Source organism: Octodon degus, unplaced genomic scaffold, assembly GCF_000260255.1.
Source record: "Octodon degus isolate 3935 unplaced genomic scaffold, OctDeg1.0 scaffold00071, whole genome shotgun sequence".
NCBI lineage: Eukaryota > Metazoa > Chordata > Mammalia > Rodentia > Octodontidae > Octodon > Octodon degus.
This window is the reverse complement of record NW_004524647.1, coordinates 8,952,110-8,958,790: the sequence shown is the minus strand read 5'-3', so window position 1 is coordinate 8,958,790 and position 6,681 is coordinate 8,952,110. Positions and strand designations below refer to the sequence as shown.

The following is a 6,681-nucleotide window of genomic DNA, read 5'->3' as shown; positions in this document are numbered from 1 at the left end:
GGAAACTAGGAAGTCCATGCCAGTGGGACAGAGTATCTGTGGTAGCAAGCTGAGCGATCTGAACTAGAGCTAGGAAGCAATGCTCAAGGTAAGCACCAGAGCTCCCCCAAAATACCATAGCCATCCTCAGCAACACTGAAGTCCTAAATTCCTCTAGCAATGAGGAGAGCCCAGTTCCCATCAGGAAAGCCAGTGTGACAAGCTTCTCCATGAGGCTGAGCAGTACACCATCTTCCCCTCCAGAGCCAGGAAGCAATGCTCAAGATGAGAACCGAAGCTTCTCCAACGTTCATTGGGAAAGCCAGCATTACGAAGTCCTTCAGCAGAACAGTCCAAGAGAACTAGATGCTTCCAACAGCTTCAAACAGCATCCCTATTTTTGCAGCTTCTCCTGTTCTGCCTTTTATACTGGTGGCAACAGCCCTCAGGTGGGCCTTCCACACCAAGCACCATGACAGTGTAATTCAGCTGGATATAATAAGTTGACCACCTGTTAGAAATCCACTACAAATAAGAATATGGCAATATAAATAACCAAAAAATATGACTTAGGTGTTCCAAACAAAACATGTAAGTCATTCCTAACTAACGAGCAATATAGCATTTCCTAGACAGGAAACAGTTAACATTTAAAGTCCTGAAAGCTTTTTCCTTGGTTAATGGTTTGTTTGCCTTTTATTAAAGTCAAATTCTTTTAAACACAGATAAAGTGTTACACAGGTCCACTGTTAAAACAGACAACATGTTGTAAGTTAATTCTGGTATAATTATTCCAACAAAGCTTAGAAAATAAAGATGTTGAGGTGGCTTTGGGCTAAGTTTAATGGTCCTCTCCTCTGATGACGACAAGTCAGATGCAGCAGGACAGTGTGTTCAAACTGCACTGTATATGGCCCTTTATTGTCACATAGTGATGGGTTAAGATCTATGATGTTCAACTCACACTGATTCTTCAGTGCCATCACATATTTACTTTCTCCTAGGCAATCCAGCCATCAGTAGCAGAAGGTGAGGGTGCCAGAGTTTTCATTGATGACATTTAATAAGTGTTTGTTCTTGGAAGCCTTATTGACACATATCCAACATAAAAATTTTTCATATAATGTGAACACTCCATGTCATCATGGACAACACCTTTTCCTGTACTACCAAAGGTTTTGATGGCATACACTTCCCCTTTCTCCATCATAGTGGCTTCCCCACCCTTCATGAAGAACACATGGGCCAGGAAGATGGCTCAGTGGAATAAGCGCTTCCCTGGCAAGCGCAAGGGCCTGAGTTCAATCCCTGGTTCCGCAAAAAAAAAAAAAAAAAAAAAACTTCTTCATGAACAACACAGTCTTCCCCACCTGTATTCTGTATGGCCCAATGAAGTGTCCTTTCAGATTACAGATCAGCTTCATTTGGTATGTCTTCCTGTCTATTTCTACTTCATAGGATTCTGTAACCTCCTGGATGGCCTCGCCCACATCACACAAGCCAGACCAAGCCTGCACTCAAGCCGTTCTCTTTCATCAGCTTGTAAGAACAGTCTTCCAGCTTCTCACAGATTTCTATCATCATCATCCTGGGCTTGATCCAGCTCATAACATTTTTTCTAACTTGTCAGTGTGCTTCCACAGCTTCTCAAAAATCATTTCAGATCTCTTCACTAGCCTGATTAATGCTTTCTTTTCTTCACTTGCAGCTCTACAAGCTGTTCGCCAGCACTGCATGAATAGGTACTGGCACTCCTGCCCCTGGGGGAACACACTGCTAGAGTGCAGGTCACAGATCAGCTCTGAGGGAGGGTCTGTCTGAACTTTTGGTCCTCTCTTCTTTTTTTTAAATTTTCCTTTCTACAAAATCTAAAGTGTATAGTAAAACAAATAAAAGGAAAATTTAAATATTTAACATACAAGAAGGCAGCAATAGAAGAACAAAAGTAAGCCTCATAGATTAAAAATAGCAAATGGCAAGTGTAAGTATTACCTTATGAGTAAGTACACAACTAAATCAAACATTGCAAGCAAAAGGTAGAGACTGGCAGAATGGATTTTACAAATATATTACAGAACAAGATCCTGTCTGAATAAATAAAAATGTTACACTGTCTATAAGAGATACTTTGATCAAATGACACAAACAGGTTGAAAGTGAAAGGACAGGAAGAAGAATGACATGAAAAAGGAGTTATTTGTCATCTTCCACCAATGCCAGGTACATATGTCCTTTATCTAGCCAGCTGTAACCTGAACCCATTCCATTCATTGTCTCAAGCACTTGTTTCCTATAACTCCTGACTTGCCCGGAGTGTGAACTTGCATACTTGCAACATATATGATATACTTTTCTTTTAGGCCAATTAGTAATAATAAGCTAAGATGTAGCCAATCAATAACCAACAAATACTCTGCTTCTGTTCCTCTTGATTGCAGATATAAGCTGTAGGGTGCCAAAGAACAGGGCCTGACTGTGTGTGTGTGTGTGTGTGTGTGTGTGTGTGTGTGTTTTAGGGAAGGGAAGGGTCTACAGGGTGTTCAGGGTCTCACTACTAGATTGGACTTGTACTAATCTGCCTGTTTACAGCCTCCCAAGAGTTGGGATTACAGGCATGTGCCACCACGCCCAGTCTCAAAACAGTTGCTGTTTTTTGTTTGTTTTATTTTTGGCAGAACCAGGAATTGAACTCAGGCCCTTGCACTTGCCAGGCAAGCACTTATTCTACTGAGCTATCCTACCGGCCCCAGGGCCTGACATTTTTGAGGCCAGTGGATGTTAAATAAACGTGCCTTTAAATTGTGGGCGATGTATTGGTGTTTCTGTTTGTTGTTACACTATCAGACAAAATAGATAATAAGGCAAAAATTGTTACTTGAGACAAAAAAGGGCAATTTCTTGGCAAAAATGTCCATCTGTCAAGAAGTCATGTAGTTTCTGGAAGCTGGCAAAATGGTGAACAGCATAGAAAGACTATCTCTTCAACATTTGGAATCCAGATACTGGAAGATAGTGATGTGAAGAAGAGGAAGCGCATCCTCAGGACCCAGTGAAGATTTGAAGTGATAATTAGAGCCCACTGGCAAGAGCAAAGGGACCAGAATGCAGAGTGGAAGGTGGCAAGCAGCACTTTCTGCCTGAGCCCTGACTCAGGGTTAGAGGGACAGCAAGAACCTGCAGAGATGCAGTGAGTACTTGAGGCCTCCACAAAATAACCACCAATGAAACAGCAGTGTGTACTGTGGTGGCTGGTGAATTATTCAGGTTCAGGTGCTAGGACAGGGTTATTGGCTGGTAGCCATTTTGGAAGGGGGCCAACAGAAGTCAGAACTCAGAGCAACTGCAGGTTTGCTCAGTCTAGCAGCTCCAAATGTCAGAGGGAGACACAACTGTGTTCAGGCTGGTAGGTGGTCAGAAAGCCAAGTTCAAACTGACAGGCACTTAGAGTGTTGCAGGCTAAAAAACTTGGGTCCGAGCCTCACAGAATCAAAAGCAGCCTGAATTTCATCGAAACTAATGGACCCGGTGTGCTAGGATTTTGTCCACCGCTGCTGTATTTCTATTGCTGGCTTGATGGGATCAGTCAACACGGATCTGGCTCTGCCTGCTAGCTCTGTTAACCAATAATAGCAGAGACAGGCCCTGAAGTGGACTTTTTTTTTTCTGCTTTTCTTAGTTTCTTTGCTTTTTATTTTTAAATTTTTTCTTGTATTTTTTTCTCAATTCTTGTTTTTATACGAGCAAGTACATTGTTTCTAATTTTTTTGGTTTGATTTTGCACTGGTCACTTGTTTTATCCTCCTTTTCCCCTCTCTTCACCAGTTCCTAAAACTTTTGTAATCTTCCTATGTCCCCCAGCTTTGCTTCTAATCCCTTATTCTTCTTCTATTTCTGTTTTTTTTTTTCCTGCTATCTCCTTTTAAATTCTTTCCTCTGAGGGTAAATCACTATATTGAGGTGATACTTATAGTATACAATTTTTTTATTTCTTTTAGATTTGCTCATATAACTTCAAATCTTGTTCATATAGTCAAAGGTGCCAAATTAATAATTACCACAGCTTGTGAGTTCTAGGATGTGTTTAATGCTGTTGCTTTTATTGATGGTTTTATTTTAACCAAGGTGACATAACTGCTTGAATCAGTTGTTCTTCCTTGTGTGCCTACACAGAGATTGCCTGAGGGTCATAAACAATATTACTGGTCAATGCTAAGGAACCAGGACTTAGTAGATGTCCACAGGGTGTTCTATCCCACAATATCACAATACACATTCTTCTCAGCTATGTATGGGGCTTTTTTTTTTTTTTTTTTTTTTTTTTTTTTTTTTTTTCTTTTTTTTTTTTTTTTTTTGCAGTACCAGGGATTGAACTCAGGACCCTGTGCTTGTCAGGCAAGTGCTTATTCTACTGAGCTATCCCCTGGGGCATTCTTCAGAATAGACAGAACTTACCAAAAAAGGAAAGACTCAAATTCATGGAATTTGTGAAGAAAGGGTGAAATCACAGTAGATCCTGAAGAAATCAGAAGATTATCAATACCTATATTTTAATAAGATGGAAAACACAGAAGACATGGGCAAATTCTTAGATACACATGAATTACTAAAACCGAATCAAGAAGATATAAAAATTCTAAATAAAACAATATCAGTCAATGAAAATGAAGATGTAATTAAAAACCTACCAACAAAGCAAAACCCTGATCATAATGGATTCACTGATATATTCTACAAGAAATTTAGAGAAGACCTAATGCTACTACTTCTTAAGCTCTTTTTTGTTTTGTTTTTGACAGTACTGGGGATTGAACCCAGGGCCTCATGTATGCCAAGCAAGTGTTCCACAGTTGAGCTACAACCTCAGCCCCTCACATTCTTTAATGAAATTAAAAGGGAAGTACTCCCAAATTCATTCCTGGAAGTAAGCATTACCCTAATACCAAACCTGAGGGGGACCCCAATCAAAAAATGTCAGGCCAATTTCCTTAATGAACATAGATGCAGAAAGTCTCAAAAGGATACTGGCAAATGGAATGCAGAAACTTATCCAAAAGATTAGACACCATGCCCAAGTAGATTTTAGATTCATCCCAGTGATTCAGGGACAGTTCAACACATAAATTATAAATGTAATGCACCATATTAACAGAGCCACAGATAAAATTCACATGATCATTTCATTAGATACAGGAAAAAGTCTGACAAAATCCAACACTCCTGCATGATAAAAACCATATAAAAATTGAAATAGATGTTCTTTATTTCAATCTAATAAAAACTAATCAATGACAAAGCAAGATCCAGCAAACTTTTACTATAAACTCAGGAACAAGACAAAGATGTCCACTATCAGCATTCCTATTCCATATAGTTCTGGAAACATTATCCAAAATAATCAGACAAGGGCCGGCCAAATAGTTCAGCGGATTAAAGCACCTGCAAGCAGGTGCAGGGGCCAGGGATCTGATCCCTGGGTGTGCCGTGCCGGCCCCACCCCTGGCGTACGCTGAGATGGCAATTGAGACTGGGTGTGGTGGCGTGCACCTGTAATCCCAGCTCTTGGGAGGCTGTAAACAGGTGGATCAGGAAAGTCCGATGTAGTAGTGAGACTTGAACACCTTGTACACACTTCCATAAAATACAAATAAATAATTAGATAAGAGAAATAAAAGGAATAAGGACAGGAAGCAGTTAAATTGTCATCATTTGCAGATGAAATGATACTCTATATATGTGACCATGAAAACTCTACCAAAAGACTATTAGCTTTAATAACCAAATTCCGTATTGTAGTGGTATACAAAGTCAACACTCAAAAATCTGTAGCATTCCTATACACAAATAGTAAACTCACTGAGAAATTAGAGAAACCACACCTTTCATAATAGCACCAAAAAAAATTGAAACATTTAGGAATCAGGTTAATGAAGGAAGTAAAGGAGCTTTACATTAAAAAGTATGGTACTTTTTAAAAGTATGAAAAATAAGATCAAATACTTAAAAAATTCTAAAGGCGTTGCTGAAATAGAATTCCTGGTCTTGGTGCAAAAAAAAAAAAAAAAAAAAAAAAAAAAAAAAGAAAAATAAGATCAAAGAGGATATCATAAAATGAAACATATCCCTTGTTCTTGGGAAGGAAAGACCAATATAGTGAAAATGGCTGTAGTTGCAAAATTTTTATTCAGACAATTTAAGGCAGTCCTGATCATACCAGTGGTATACCTGTCAAGAGTTAGAGAAAACCTAAAATTCATTTGGAACCAGGAAAGAATTAAAATAGCAAAAATAATTCTGGGCAACAAAGGCAAGGCAGGAGGAGCATTGCAATCCCTGGCTTGAAATTTTACTACAAAACTACTGTGATAAAAACAGTGTGGTACTGACAAAAAACAAACAAAAAACCCCAAAAGACCCAAGGATCAATGGAACAAACTAGAAGATGTACAAACAACTCCAACCACACTCAGCCACCTTACCTTTGACATGAGCCAAACAACTTTGCTAGAAGAAAGATATCCTCTTTATTCATGAGGCTGAAAATTTGCCTTTTCACACACCAAAGACTAAAACTAAACCCATATCATTCACCATGCACTAAACTAAAATAAAACTAGACTAAAGATCTAAATATTAAAACAGAAACACCAACTCTGCTGGAAAATAGAATAGATAAAACTCTTGAAGACATAGGTGCAGAAAAGA

The 6,681-nt window shown here is 39.0% G+C and overlaps 1 pseudogene; it reads right to left on the bottom strand.

Moving 5' to 3' along the window:
• Nucleotides 1-782: 782 nt before the first annotated feature.
• LOC111817819 lies at nucleotides 783-6,464 on the bottom strand (annotated as a pseudogene).
• Between the last annotated feature and the right edge of the window lie 217 nt (nucleotides 6,465-6,681).